At 38.8% G+C, this 15,884-nt stretch overlaps 1 protein-coding gene across 9 annotated transcripts in view; it reads left to right on the top strand.

Moving 5' to 3' along the window:
* The window catches only part of arl15b (ADP-ribosylation factor-like 15b), a 61,262-nt gene that overhangs the window by 26,847 nt on the left and 18,531 nt on the right, over positions 1–15,884 (top strand). The window contains exon 5 of one of the 9 annotated variants that reach the window (XR_003410450.2): positions 6,737–6,828. The exons of the other annotated variants lie outside the window; for them this stretch is intronic. The gene's annotated coding sequence lies outside the window, so the exon portion shown is untranslated. The remainder of the gene's footprint in view (positions 1–6,736; positions 6,829–15,884) is intronic. 9 annotated transcript variants of the gene reach the window in all.

Raw genomic sequence — 15,884 nt, forward strand, 5'->3', positions numbered from 1 at the left:
TTGGGGAATATTAGGAACCTGGCTCTCTTAAACCTAAATGGAATGTAACTTAAGTGGAATGGTACCAGAAGATTACTTCAGAAAACGTCAGAACAGTCTCCCCAAAAGAGTTCAAGATATGCTTAGTGCCAAGAGAGGGCACACTAAATACGGACTTTTGCCTGCAGAAGCCATTTTCTTCGGAAACGTGTTTTTTAAAATTTTGTGTACATATTTTTTTGTATTTTCTGTTTGTGTCTTAATAAAGAGACTGGGAAATAATTAAATATGGTCATTATACCATTGCTAAAACAACAAATCCAATGGTGGCCTAAGACCTTTGCGCAGTACTACAAATAATACAGTGTGTGTGAGAGCAGTGTATAATGTGTAAGGGTGTACTCCAGCATATCTAGCTATATGGCAGCACAACTAAAAAGACTGATCCACAGCATCAGCATCTTGCCACTCCCCACCTTCAAATTTGAGTGCCAAAAAAGAGGTGAAATGACATCACAACGTCCCAGTTTCCTATAACTCTATTGCCAATGAAAGAGTAACGTGATCAAACTTTCTAGTTCTGGTGACAACTGTGGGTGCTGAATTATGGATTAACTGTAGCTTTTTATGCATTTAGTGGTACAACATTTGCGGCATTTAGCAGACACTCTTATCCGGAGCGACTTACAAAAGTGCTTTGACATTTATTAATAGAATACATCCTAGCCAGTACAGTAGGTTGAAGTGCAATGCACCAATGAACTAGAATACTGCGGAAATACAGGGGTCGATTGCCTAGAAGTGCAAAATACAAAAACTCTGTCTGAGACAACGATAATTGCAATCAACAATAAGTACTTAAACATCATTGAAATAAACAATACCCTACAATAAGTACTAGTTTCAGTTACTCAACATAGGAGCAGGGTCAGTGGTCATTTAAATATTGCACAAATAGATGGGTCTTCAGTCTGCATTTGAAGACTTCAGGGGACTGTGCTGTCTGGACAAAAAGCAGATGTTCATTCTACCATCTAGGAGCCAGGACAGAGAATAGTCTTGATGCTTGCCTTCCATGAGACTTGAAGCATAGTATTTCAAGTTGAGCTGTACTTGAGGTTCGAAGTACTTGAGGTACAGATCGGGCTTTGACCATTGACCTCATGTATGGAGGCGCTGGTCCATATTTTGCTTTATAGGCAAGCATCAAGCTTTTAAATCTGATGCATGCTGCTACTGGAAGCCAATGAATGGAGCGCAGCAATGGAGTGATGTGTGAACTTCAGAAGACCAGTCTTGCTGCTGCATTCTGGACAAGTTGTAGAGGTGTGATGGCTCTTAAGAGAAAGACCAGCAAGTAGTGAGTTGCAGTAGTCTAGCATTGAGATTAACCTGATAGTAGTAGTCCAATGTGGAAATAATAAATGCATGAACCAGCTTTTCTGCACCATGTAATGATATATTTGAAATCTTTGATTTTTATTTATTTTTTTCCCCCCTGAGGCAGAAAAGGGCTGTCCTAGAAATATTTACATTTACATTTTTCCAAATGACAGCCTGAGATCGAGATGCATTTGAGAGTCCATCAGTGTTTATTACATAATCAAAAGCCTTACTCCTAGTTGTCTGTGCATAATAAGAACACTTTTTTTGTCTTATCAGTATTAAGGCAGAGAATGTTTCCCAACATCCAGTGTCTCATGTCCTTTACACATTCTTCAATAATATTAAGATAATATTTGTCATCTTGTTTGGCTGAGACATAGAAATGTGTCATCAGCCTAGCGGTGGAAACTATTAGAAACTCAGTGTTTAAAATATTCTACCTCTGTATGAAATTATTCGTAAAGGAAAAAGCGTCGGACCCAGAACAGAGCCTTGTGGGACACCAAAACTAATGTTGATTATATTCTGAAAGTATGTATTTGTTTACAAACTGATAAAGGTCTGTTAAGATCTAAACTAGGAAAGTACTGTTCCTTTAATCCTGCCAACATTTAAAATTGTCATCCATAAGGCTCAGACTGTGGCAGAGGTATGTGTGGGTGTGGCAGAAATAATGTTTGACCAGCAGAGGCACTAATCAGTGTAGAGTGGCACAAATGCAGAAAGAGGTTTGATTTTGACTGCATACAAGGTCAACAGCAGTGGCTAGGCATGCTGCCACAATATCCAATAAGAATAACTCCCGTCATTCCCTTTAAAAGACCAGATAGAGCCAGTAACATGGTTTCGTTACAATTTTGTCATGGCAGTGAACATGCAGAAATGGTAAAAATAAGACGGACAAGGAAACATATTTGTCAGTGAAATCAAATGAAAATGTATTTATATAGTGCTTTTTACAACAAATGTCACAAAGCAGCTTTACAAATGTCCAAGTCCAAACCTCCAATGAGCAGGCCAAGGGTGACAGTGGCAAGGAAAAACTCCCTAAAGCATGAGAGAGGAACCAAGACTTGTCCTCTGCCTGACAATGGTCACCACAATAATAATTTTAAGAGAAAAATAAATAAAAAAATGGAAAAAATAAGAAATTATGTCTAATCCAATTTTTTTTGGTGGTCCTAGTCTTGTCCCGTTGGTGTGCATGTGTCTGAAATCCATCCCGCAAGGGAATGTCCATTAAGGGCAACGCAGAAGTAGTTGGCCAGGTTGGAGGTGTGGTGGGAGTAGCCATGTCAACTGAGACGGGTTGAAGCTCAGTAACCTCATGACGGCAGGGGTAGGTGTACCTCGGCAGAAAGAGAGACTAGATTATCAGGCATATCCAGGTACGAGGGTGTGTAAATTGGGGAACTACAATGTGAAATGATGGATTCTGCCAGATCTAGCTATGGCAGCAGAGCTAAAAGGAAACAGCCAGAAGGAAACACGGGCCTGAGGGCACCCTGGAACCTCAGCTCTCCGCTGCTCTCAGTCAACAAATTTGAATGATAAAAAGAGAGGTGAAGTGACCACGTCATAGCATTCCAGTTTACCATAACTCTCAATGCCCATGGACCTCCAGATCTGATTGGAAGTAGTTAATAAAATGCCTGACTGCACAGATAGGTTTTCAGCCTATCCTTAAATATTGAGACTGTATCTGAGTTTTGAACATTTACAGGAAGGATATTCCTGGAGTGATGTGATCAAATGTTGTAGTTAGAACTTTGGCTGCTGCATTTTGAACTAGCTGGAGCTTGTTTAGGCACTTAATGGTCCAGGCAGATAGTAAAGCATTACAGTAGTCCAATCTTGAAGTTATTACTGCTTGGACTAGCTTTTCTGCATCATGTGACGAGAGCATGTTCCTAATCTTTGAAATGTTCCTATGGTGGAGAAAGGTGGTCCTAGAAATATTATTTAGTCACTGCAGAGTCAAAGCAGACCTCCCAGTACTGATAACATTAAACTGGCCTGGGCAGGAGAGTCCCAAATCATACATGAAAACGTTTCTTTTTATTTTCTGGGGGTGTAACAACAATTCATCGTGACGCAATTCACTGCGATGCAGAAATGTGCTGATGGATTATATTGTTCTCTGTTTATTATGCTATCTAATGCAGTTGCATTGCTTGAGCACCAGAGGTTGCACTTGACCTATGGTGAAGCTGTTACAATAGCACATTTTGATATAATAGCATGATATAAAACCAATGTTCCTTGAATTGTCTTTGTATTTTCTTGTAACTGCAGGAGAATTAACATTTCTTTAAAAAAATTATTTGAACAATATTTTCCATTGTTTACAACTGGAAGCATTGTTTTGTTTCTGAAGCATAAACATCTACACATAATTTCTTTATTGCAGGGGAGTAAAGATTCTTTTGTTTGTTTAAAAATATATATAAGAAATGTGTGCTTTTTTTCCCCATTGTTTCTACAGTCAAAAATTTAGTTAAAAATATAGTGAGAAAAGCAATTCATTATCGCGAATCGTATTGAATCTTGAGCAGAGTACATTGTTACACCCCTGTTATTTACAGTAATAATTTAGAAATATCAATGATTGTGATGATACATAGCATTATTGTTGTTCACTCTGGTGAGAACAAAATTCATATTTACATTCACCAACTATGTCGTATTTAATATTAACAATACAATTGTCCAGATGTTCACGTGGTGCCGAATGAAGACCACAAGAGAGATGATGGAGCATTTCTTTGAGCTCTAATCTTGTTGAAGTATAAAACAGAAAGAATGAAGTTTGGTTGGTCAAATATATTTAAACACCAGATCCGTTTGCTATTGAACACACCCCCTTTTTTCCATAGATGTGAGCTTGCACTTTGTGTTACTTCTGGTGCTGCCACCTCCTGCTTGCCATGGTAACTACATTACCCCCTTGGTTTTATGACTGGGGTTGCAGTAATAGTCCTGATGAACACAAAAGGTTATCCATGCAGTCCATGCTTGAAGTCCACTGGAAGGTGATCAATTCCACAATGAGTCAAACTCCTTCCTGTCAAAGTCTGTCCTGTTTATACAGTATGTATACAATTATTAGGCAAGTTGTATTTTTGAGGATTCATTTTATTATTGAACAGATACAGTGCCCTCGGTCAATCCAAACTTTTAATAAACCTCAAACCTAAATATATAAAAAAGTAAGAGTGAGGTTTTGGCTTTCTTAGGAGGCTATCTGTGTGCGTAATTATTGGGTAACTATTAGTGTGCAGAATTATTATGCAACTAAATGAAAAACAGACATTTTCCCATCTCACTTGTTTTTCATCTGTAAAAGTGAGAATAATAAACAACTCAATTTACAAATAATAAACATTTCTGACATTTCAGAAAAAATATAAATGACCAATATAGCCACCATTCTTTTCAATAACAATCATAAGACTTCTATTCATCGAGTCTGCTAGTTTCTTAGTCTTTTGACGGTCAACTTTTTGTGCAGCAGCATCCACAGCTTCCCAGACACTGTTCAGAGAGCTGTACTGTTTTCCTTCACCATAAATATCCTGTTTAAGAAGGGCCCACAATTTCTCAATAGGGTATAGGTCAGGTGAGGAAGGGGGGCGTTTCATTATTCTTTCATCTTTAAGGCCTTTACTGGCTAGCCACGCAGTGGAGTACTTCAATGCGTGTGATGGAGCATTTGTCCTGCATAAATCATGATCTTGAAAGATGCAGACTTTTTTTTAAACTAAAAACTGGCTGTAGGTTTCTTTTTTTTCCCCTTCTTTTTCTTTTTTTTTTTTTTTTTTTTTTTTTTTTACATTTATTTTTTACAATTTTTGACTTTTCAGAGTCAGTTAAATCTTTTTTGGCCCATTTTGCCTGAGGAAAAGAAGCTGCCTAATAATTTTACACACATTGATATAGGGTGTTGATCTCCTTAGGCCACACCCTCCCTCATTACACAAATACACCAGATATGCTTAAATCCAATAAGCATTCAAGTTTATTCATCTTGGAGTTGGAAAGTATGCATAAAAATGAGGTGGTCAAAATACTCACTCCTAATAATTTGTGCACGCTGTGTAGCATAATCCACGAACTGTCCTGAGGAAGATGTAGAGACCTCTGGGCAGTTCATAATTATATCAGAGCAGTTGCTCAGTAAGGTTGACTGACCAAACTACATGAAACGATTCATGTCCTAGATCTTCTTTTCATTTTTAAATTGCATCATAAAAGGAAAAGAGACCCATTATAAACATGATTAAATGGCTTTTGATGGAAAGGAGGAATTACATCAGGCCTTAGAAAAGGAAAGTTAGCAAAGGTGTTAGCTCGTGTAGCTGTACCAAACCTAGCATCAGGATGTTTTAAAATGAGATATTTTGCTAAATTACAATACTGACATTTTGTGAATTAACGTAGTAATCAAGTTTGGAAAGTAATGCCAAGTACAGAAATGCAGTCGCAGATGATGCCAGGAACATGTCCTTTAGTTGGTTAGACATATGTAAAAGTAGCAACATGCTTACAGGATGTAAGTAAAACTGCCTAAACTAAAAGTTTTAGTTCTACCGCCCCCTTGAGATCCACTTGTTGACTCTTAACATCTATAGATACCTCCTCTTTGACTGGTTCTGCCTTTCTTTCCACCTCCTGGCTGTGTCCTTGTGACACGAGTAGAGTAGAGAGAGATGCCTTCAAAAATAACATTACCTGAATCTACAGTTTACAGGAAGGATCTTTGGAGTTTAGGAATTTCCAAGTCTTCATCAGGCTTATAGGCTCTCAAGTTTCTCAAACCATCTTTGTGGTCTTTCTGATGTCATGCATTAATGGGTCACTTTAGTGTGCGAAAAGTGTGACGTGTTCTCAGAAAAGGGTGAAGATTATATAAAAAGAGGGTATTAAAGGTCCTGTCTTCTATGATCCCTGGTCCATTTCTTCCTGGGAAAACTGCTCCCTTTAAGCAGTTCAGTTTGCTGTTTGATTTCAGTGGCTATAATGGTTGTTGATGTTTCATCTACAAAAAGGGAATTCACCCCAACAAGAGCTTTGCAAAGCTAAGTGCATCTGTCCCTACTGGAAAATGGCTGTGACCATATGAAAGTAGGTAGATACCCAGGGGTAGTTTTCCAAATTAACCTGACTTTCTCTCATTCTCTTGCGTAGGACAAATCCAAGAGTCTACACGCAATTTCCCTTAAGTAGTTTTCGATGTAATTTAACCTTGTTGGGTCTATGCTTTAAACGAGAAAGTTCAAAGACCTATACTCTTTGAATAGAAACTTAGACTTTCACTATGCAAGTGGTATGACAGTAGCATGCTTCCTTCCTTCTTGTTCCTTGTCCATAGGGCCAACAATGAGCCTTCACACTTCAAGTTGAGAAATGTCCACATTTCTTCTTGAGGAAAGGGCTAGAACATGTTCATCACTCTGCCAGCAGGTGCGTAGGTCTGTGGAATTCATGTAAAGCCTTTTAGCTGCTTTGTCTAATGGGCTTGACATCATGCACTGAATAAGTACCACAAAAAGACAGCAGGATTAGCTTTACTTTTTTCTTTCACAAGAGTCTGGAGGAGGAACCTAGCTTTAAGAGGAGTCTTAAGACTTATAGCAGGAGGAATCATAGGAGGCATCTCTTGAATGTTGATTCTCCACAGAGACTTCAGCTTCTGAGGGTGAGCAGTCAGTAGTATCATCAGTATAATGAGAGGAGTAGCTAGTGACACCTGATTTTGACTTTAGTGATGTGGACTGGAGCTTGATCCTTAGGGTGATGACAGGTATATGACAGTGTGTGACAGTCCTCCCATGGTAGGCTGAGGAGTGAGGTTCTCCTCAGTAGCTAGGCTACAAAGAGGTGTGCTAATCTTGGTTCAAGAAGTGCCAGACCTAGTAGCAAGGAAATTTATGCTCTTACATATGCAAGCTCACTCTCCCTATGGAGGGGAAAACTTTCTGTTAAGCTCATGTGGTGTTCGTTTCATTTTCAGTGAGTGGTCAGTTTGAGGTTGTGAATGCTCTCAACCTCAGAACTGAACTTAGCGGTGTCTAAGAAATCTGTTTTCCTTGCATAGTGTTTCTAATTCTAAGATGGTTTGCTGCTGATATTAAAACTTCTTTCATAGGAGTCTCCTTAATTGAGTCCTTTTAGAGGCTCATGAATTTTCTTTCTTCTTGGTTCAGTCCTCTTAAGGAGCTGAGCAACCAAAGATGAAAAAAATATTGTTTTACAAAAGCTTTGGTTAGTATTTCCAATTGTACCTACCGATTAGTTGCAAACAAAAAAGACAAATCAGGTGAGGTTCCCCTGTTAAAGTAGAAAATGGCTAAAGCTTGTGCCTGAACAAAGGACAATACCGCTGGTTTTGACAACTAACAAAATCAGTGGTGTGTGTGAACCTGTGTAAGGAGAGACAATGACAAGAGGTATATATGTTACTAAGATGAAAAGAGAGAAGGAGGGGGTGGGGGGATATGCCAATAACTTCCAGTGTGTACAAATATGGAGTTTGAGATGAGAGATGTTTCTAAGATTTATACAGAGGAAGATTCTGATATGGATCAATCTGAATATGGTATTGTCATGCCATGTTGCTGTTTCTTGAAGGAAAAGAGTAAAAATGAACTATCTTGTTCTTGTTGAAACAGTTCCAAAATGAACAATCACAAACCTTATGTTGCTGATACCCGAATTAGCTTAGTCAAGACCAAACCACAATTTACTTATCAAGGTTTGTGGCTTGATGTGAAATTGTCAACCCAGTGCTCTGATGGTCACCCTGAGAGTTACAGGGCCTGACGTGCATTATTTAACAACAATGTTTGGGAGGTGGAGGCCTTTAATTTTGACAGAAAAAGAAGAAATTGACCTTTTAGTGAAGAGGCTTTTCTGTCAATCAGCTGAGCATGTTAATGGCACCAAGAATGCACTCAAGATGGCGTGGAAATGTGTGCTCCAGGGCTATAGAGGTTATTGAAGGCTTGCTGTAGAAGAGGCTAGACAGTTTTGTCAAGATTTCCAGTAAAGTGATTTGCTAATGGGGTTTCAAGCAGAAAGGCTTGAAGTTGACTATTCAGGTCTTGCTTATTTGGATATGGTTCGAGGAACAAGTAAAAAAGCTGCTGTTTCCTGCAGCAGGTGAAAATGCACAACGATCCAAGTTATTCACTTTAGCTCCTCTCACTTCTGACTGCTAAAGTGAAGAGGAGTTGGGTATGGCAACCTCAGAACATCTGTCTTGGTTCACAAAACTAGGGTCTGTGCTACCAAAAGAACCTGCATGTGCGAAGACTGTAGATCCTTCCAAGATATGCTCATACGCAGCAGGCCCCACCAATTACGTGAATATCGTGTGTTTAGAGAAAACTCCCTTGAAGAAAGCAAAGCATTTTACAAACGGAGCGTCATCTGTTTGCATTGCTGTAGTTCTTCACATCTTGCCAAAACCTGTGAGAAGACTGTTAAATGCACTGAATGCAACACTGAGAAACATATTGCAGCTCTTTATCCTGAACGTAATCTGCAGCTCTTGAATGCTTTCACACTAGTGTTTTAGGCAGGGGGGAGGATGAAATCGACAGCGCCGAAGCCACTGTGACTGCAAAATGTGCTCATCAAACTTTAGTGATATTGCTCAAGTATTTCTTTACTAAACGTTTCCCTGTTGTCCAGGGGAAATGCAGTCATTGTTGTTCAAAGTAATCGTGAGGTCAAAGTAATTGGTGAGGTCAATTTATTTATTTTTTAAATCTTAAACTGTCTCAAATCTCCTTATTCACTGAGCACTTGTGCAAGCACAGTCAAAACTGCATGCAGACTGTCTCATGGTTTCCAGGCAGTCTATGAATGGCTAAGTCAGCATCCCAGTACCCACTCTTATGGAGTGTGATGAGATCCTTAATGACTGGATACACGGATTCCCATTCTGTATGAGTTTAACCAGGAATATCTAAAATCCAAGACGGGACAGAATCCAGAGCTGGACCCTGATGCTCCAGTGTGGACATGCAGAATTAACCCCACAGCTCAGAAATGAGGAAGATTGCAGGGACATCTCAAATTTTGAGACTTATCCAAAAAAGCCAAGTCAAATCTGTGTGGCTTTTGACTCGAGTACTTGTGACAAGGTGTTTGAATAATGTCTTGCCAAAGGGCCCAGACCTCAACAATAGCCAACTTTGAGTGATTATTTGTTTTCAGAAGGACACTGTCATCTTCGTGATGGACATACAGCATGTGTTCCATTGTTTTGTAGTCAGATCAGAGGATCAGAACTTCTTGTGATTCTTTTGGTACCAGGACTCAGTAATCAATCAAGTGTCAGATGAAGGTTCATGTATTTGGAAACAGCCCTTCTTCTGTTGTAGCCATTTATTGTCTCATATATGCTGCTCAGAAAGAAGATGATAATTTATTTTGACAGACACAAAGGAGGTCATAGAAAGATACTTCTATGTTGACAGTTGGCTAAATTCAGTACCTACTGACCTTTTAAAGAAAACGTAGGATATGCTGGCATACTCAGTCCCCTGGATGCATAATTTTCCAGCAACAAAGACGTCACAGAGGCCTTTCCAGTTAAGGATCATGCCAGTCATGTAAAGGATCCAGATTTCAGTGCTGACACTATCTGTCCCGAGAAGTACTGGGATTAGCTGGAATCTGAAGGATGATTCATTCACCTTCCAGGTGTCTATGAAAATAGGCCATTCGTACTCTTTGAGATTTTGTTAACTGTAAACAGCCTATAAGATCATTTGGGGTTTGTTGCTCCTGTAGTCATGCAAGAAAAAAACCTTACTTCAAGATCTTACTGTGGATGCTGAAGTCTTAGGTTGCACCCTTTTACTATCTGAAAGACCAGGCACACAGTGAGAGACTCCATTCAGGAACTTCACCATCATGTCTAGACTCCCTATACACAAATCTCTGCTGAAGCCTCACACAGAGAGCTTTGTATATTTGCAGACACTTCTGTTCAAGTGATGGCTGATATTGCCTACTTGAAAGAAGAAATATCCAGGGATTATCACTCAGGATTTTTCTTGGGTAAAACCAAGCCAATCCCTACCGCGAGAACTCATTTAGAGCTTTGTACTGCTGTGCTAGCTGTAAACTTAATTATAAATGAATTATGACTGAGTGTGACACAAAAGTATATGCTGTCAGCTTCTTTATAGATAGTAGGGTAGTCGTAGGATACATCTTCAGTGAAAAACGATCATTCTGTCTTTGTCAGCAAAAGTCCAACAAATAAGGGGTTACTCTTTTTTCCACAATAGTAGCGCTGCTGAACCTAACCCAGCTGGCTGTGCTACAAGATCTGTTTCAGCAGCACAACTTGGATGTTTGGCTAATTGGACCTGCATTCCTACTACAGTCTGAGCAATTCGCAAATGAGACATTGACCTTGGAGCTTGTTGATCCTGTGCAAGATGTGGAGATTTGTCTTCAAGTAGGACCACTTAGGACCACTATTTGAAGTAATTACATGGTGACCAATGTTTTGATCATTTTTCCAGTTAGTAATCCCCTGAAACATCATATTGCTTTAAAAAGGTTGAAGAGCTTCTGAGTTTCACATTAGTCTGCTGGGTGTTAGGTGGACTGGAAAATTTGAATTAGAAGCTGGATAATAAGCTAGCTTCAGCTAATGTCAGTCTTTTTTTTAATCTGTGATATCCATGCATGATATCTGTACAAATACAGCATATATATTACACAAAAAAGTCTGACCCAAATAACCGAACCACAGTTCCACAGTGGTTTTTAGTTTAAAAAAAAACAAAAAAAAGGGTGGTGGTCCGTATCAAGGTCGGGCAATATTCAAATGCAAGATGTCTGTATCAGATTGGTACAGAAAAAGTGAGTATTGTGATCTCTAGTTTTTATGTGGTTACCTAATATATAGCTTTAATTCTTTTTTAGATACCAGTCATACTATATAAAGAAGTGTTTTATACATATGAAATGACCATAGATGTATATTTGTTGGTGCAAATATGAAATGTATGCTATAGAGCATTAAGAAATGTGAGAAATTAGTAAGAAAGTTAATTAACTGCCTGTCAAATTGTACATTTGAGTATAAAGAGGTCAGATCAACCACTATGACAAAACTTGGTTTTGTTTGGGGTGGGGGTTTTTTTTTGTCATATTTTCTTAACAGATATTTTATGGAAATGTTCTTGAAATTTATATTTGATAAATCAATCACACTAACAAAACATTGACATAAACTGCGAAATAGATGTGATTTTATAGTTTGTTTGCCAAAAGGTCAATTAGTTATGGAAAAAAACTCAAAGAAAAAAATCTTGAAATTGTATAGTGATACCAATATTGTTTAAAACATGTAGAAAACATGTAGGACACGTCTAACTGGTTTAAATGTGATTTTCTTTGTTCATAGTAATAATAGTAATAAAAAGAAGAAGCAACTATTTCCAAACAGTTACTTTCATACATTGATCAATGCTACAAGTGTTTTGCAGGATGACTTCCTTTAAAGTAGCCAATTCCTTTAAACTGCCCATTTAAAGCCTGTGAGCAACAACTGCAGCCATTGCTCAGCCTAACCGTCTGGTCAGGATAGTGGAGGTATGGCTTTGGTTTGCCTCTGTCTACGCTGAGGAATCAGCTTGTTTTTTGCAAACAGTGACAGACCTCAGACCCCATGAGTATTCTGTCTCCACCCACTGCAGAGCTGCTCCAATGATCCTGTCTGCTTTTTCAAAGCTTCCACATTGCAAGAAAGACAATGAGGCCTTGTACTAAGGAGCCCCAAAAAAATTATAAAGTGTATGTGGGGGCGTGAGTATTGCTTCTCTTTTCTCATTTCATGTCATAATAGTGTATTTTATTTTATTTTTATTGACATGTTCAAAAAAGTTGTCTTACTGGTGATGAGAGAAATTAACCTGTAAAACACTAGGAATGTGTGGATTGTCTCTTCTGTAATTGTTTTTTTTTTTTTTTTCATGATCATCTTGTTTTTAGTTTTTATCTTTTAAGACTTGGATTATTCATGCCTTGTGTATTTGCTTGTGTGTGTCTAGCTTGGCACTTACATAGCTGTGCTGTAGAAATTTGGATTGTTAGTGTGTGTGTGCGTGCGTGCGCTCTCTTTACACACACACACATCTGTTCTCTGTGGTGGTGAAATCTTCCTGTGGGCTGCAGGGTATAGGCCAATGCTCGGACCACTAATTAACAGACCGTGAAGTGGCCCTGAGTGAGAAGTATATATCAGGCTTTAGAGAATTAAAAATCCCTTTTCACTGATGTATGTCAAAATTGGGCTTTTGTCAGATGGCTGCCTCATTTCTATCTGTAGATATTGATGTGGACTGTCCCTTTTTATTAACCTAACAAAGTAATTGAATAGTTGTTACCAACCTCATTTCCCACAGGCAACACACAACCAATGACATATACAGCAATGCTTTCTGAATATTTGCTCATGTCCCCATTTGTGAATTGCAGAAAGAATTACAGTTCAAGGAAATGCCAGTTTCATTTTGCAGTTGTTTTTTTCCTGTCTAGATAAATATAATCTTTTTTGGATTCTAATTAGCTTGCCATGAAAGTATTTCTCTCATGCCAACGCTATTTTTTTTTTCATGTTGGCAAATACCTTAAACTTGATATTAATCTCTCTGAAGTATGGCTAGTTCTTCTCTAATTCATTTTATACATCAGGGGCGCATTGAGCCCCTCATTATTGAACTGTTAGTTTGGCAGTAATTTAGAGGTTGTATGTGCCCTCTAAAACAAAAACATTTGACAAAGCAAATTTTTGTAAAGCAACTTTGTGACAAAAGTTGTGAAAAGCCATATACAAACAATTATGAACTGAACTAAAATTCAAAAGAATTTTCTTTTCTCCTCCTCCTCCTACTACTGTACTACAACCGTGACTAAAACCTAATTGGACTAAAACAGATCTCACATAATGTGCTAATCTATGCATATATGAAAAAGGATTTTAAAGATAATGTAAAGTTGTGAGTAGTTGTTTGATTACCAAGTCTAAAATAAGTTTCTTACTGTACTTGAGAAGGCTCTTCTTCCTTGCAAGCTGGAAGACTACAAGCTTAGTGTGGTGCCATTTACATTTTAAGAAAGAATTGATTAAAATTGTACATCTGTTAATATACCTGATGTGATTGATCCTAACACTGATCCTGATGTGATTTTGTCACTGTTTTGGTACTGCTCCCCACTGGGTCTTTAAAAAGTTCTGTTAATAGCTTGTGTGCACCCTCTAAAACATGCGTGCTCTACAGTGAAAGACATTTTAAAAGCTTTTTTCTTTCTTTCTCTACAGCTGACGCATGATGGTACAGAAATGGAGCACATGTTGAGATGTGTGCATGTATGTGAAGTGTAGTATATTAAAGATAAAATAATGTCTCAGCAGGGAGTGATCACATTGAACCTGAATAAGCTGATCTGCTAAAGGTCTCAGCAACTACATGAAAAATAACCTATAATTGCTTCCCTCTTGAGTACAAATTGCCCAGCCGAGCTTTACTACTGCCCACAGAGATTACTTGAAATTTGCAAGCAGTCCAGTGAACACTAGTTTGAGCTGGAATAGTGTAGCGGTATTCTTGATTGAGTTGGTAATGTCACACCATGTGTGGTGTTGCACAATTATTCCAGTTGACTTTCCAGTTAAGTAGAGAAATGTCTCCCTAAGCCAGAACGTGTCTGTCGGACGGGGGGGTTGTTTTTTGTTTTTTGTTTGTTTTCGTCTTTTAAGGAGAAAAAGATCTAGTATGATTCATCTGGCATGAAACAATTTAATAATTTACAGGTTATGTTACTGTATTTAATCGAAATCTGATGCAAGAGTGTATTCCAGGGAAGTCTGATGCAATCTGAAGGGATTGTGATTGAGGCTGTCTCAGTCCAAGCAGTCATTTTCCTTCTCGCTGGTAATCAGATGATGCTTGCTGGCTCCAAACAACAGACTCATTTCTAGTTTACCCTGGGGGTTTGGAATTTACTCAAACGACAGTGGCGTGGTTTCCAACACACGTTAACACGCACGCACACCTAGAGCCTTTCCTCAGTTTCTTCTAACATTTGCTATAGAAACAAGATCAGATGTCTCTATTTTGTGCATGTTATTTACTCAGGATAACTGCTCTAGGTTGTTTGAAAATTTAAAAATAATGGTTGTTTTTGGACTGCTGTGTGGTTTTAACCACTATTCACCACGAACAATTCTTTTGTGTTTGAGTAAATGCCTTCTCTTTATTTTCACTTGCTATCAACTTGATATAAATCTTAATGATTTTGTTTATTAGTACCTGTGAGTAAAGGCATGTCCTTCATTCTAAAGGAAAGGATGGTGGAACTCTATGCTGTTGGATCTCTGTGCTTTTGGAACTCTGCCTTGATGTTTGGGGAACTCTGGGGTCTCCACAACTATAGTAGCTGAAACGCTTCGGAGTTTAGCACTACAGTCATTTAGTATTCCTATTTGCCCCTTTTTGTCTTACGGAAAGTGCCCTCTGTGTTTCTGGAAACTATGGAACCCCCTCTCCACGCATCCACAAACCCACACACTCGAACACCCTCCTTCTACCATGGGTGATGGGATTTGTTTGTGAATTATAGTAATATTAAAATGACCACATCTCTTCATGCAGACAGGGCAAGTGTAACATTTGGCTCCAGTGGAGTTGTAACTGAGACATGGAGAGACAGGCATGAGAAGCAAAAGCACAGTGACTCCATAGAGCTTGCAAATACCTTTTTATAAGTATACTGGTACAGCACCTCATCCCTTTGCAATTGAGAGTGCAGAATGGGCAGACACAGGGCAGAACCCTCCCCACAATCCCTTTTGCTCATGTGCTTTTGTCATTCACAACATGCTCAGCCAAAGCAGCACCACATTCTTTAGTCCTTATTACCAAAGAAGTTAATTAAGGTGCAAAATGGACTTTGACCTTTGTCCCCCAGAGGATTCGCAATGTCAGGCTATTAACATACAATGCGCTTAGCATGCTTTATATAGCTAATGTTGAGGAATCTATGTATACTTTAAACTCTGTGTGAGTGAAAGGACAAGATTGAGGGGAAAATTTGGGGGGAAAGTTGAGAAACCTCCTCATTGTCTTCAGGCACCATCTATTGAAAAAATGTTTTTTTGGGTGGTGGCATATTTTCTTCCATGACTGTTGTGAAAGCAGCATTTGAGAGATGCAGACAAAGGGAATCTTGTGTGCCTGAAAGAGAGTGAACTGTGGTGGGCCTGTCTGGCCTGGAGAGAAAATGAGCCTGCCCAGACGCATTGTATGGCATGGTGGGCAGCCTAACTCGTTCATTCTGCATGCAGTAAGAGAGGTCAGAACCCGGGCCAAGGGCCCCAGTTGCGTCTATATGGCAGGCATGGTACCTGGTTTTTGTGCAGACCCCATCGCTGTCCACACTTGCAGCTGTACACACTCAATTGCCAAATATGTATTTTGATAAATTTT

The sequence above is a fragment of the Electrophorus electricus genome, chromosome 17, assembly GCF_013358815.1.
Source record: "Electrophorus electricus isolate fEleEle1 chromosome 17, fEleEle1.pri, whole genome shotgun sequence".
Lineage (NCBI taxonomy): Eukaryota > Metazoa > Chordata > Actinopteri > Gymnotiformes > Gymnotidae > Electrophorus > Electrophorus electricus.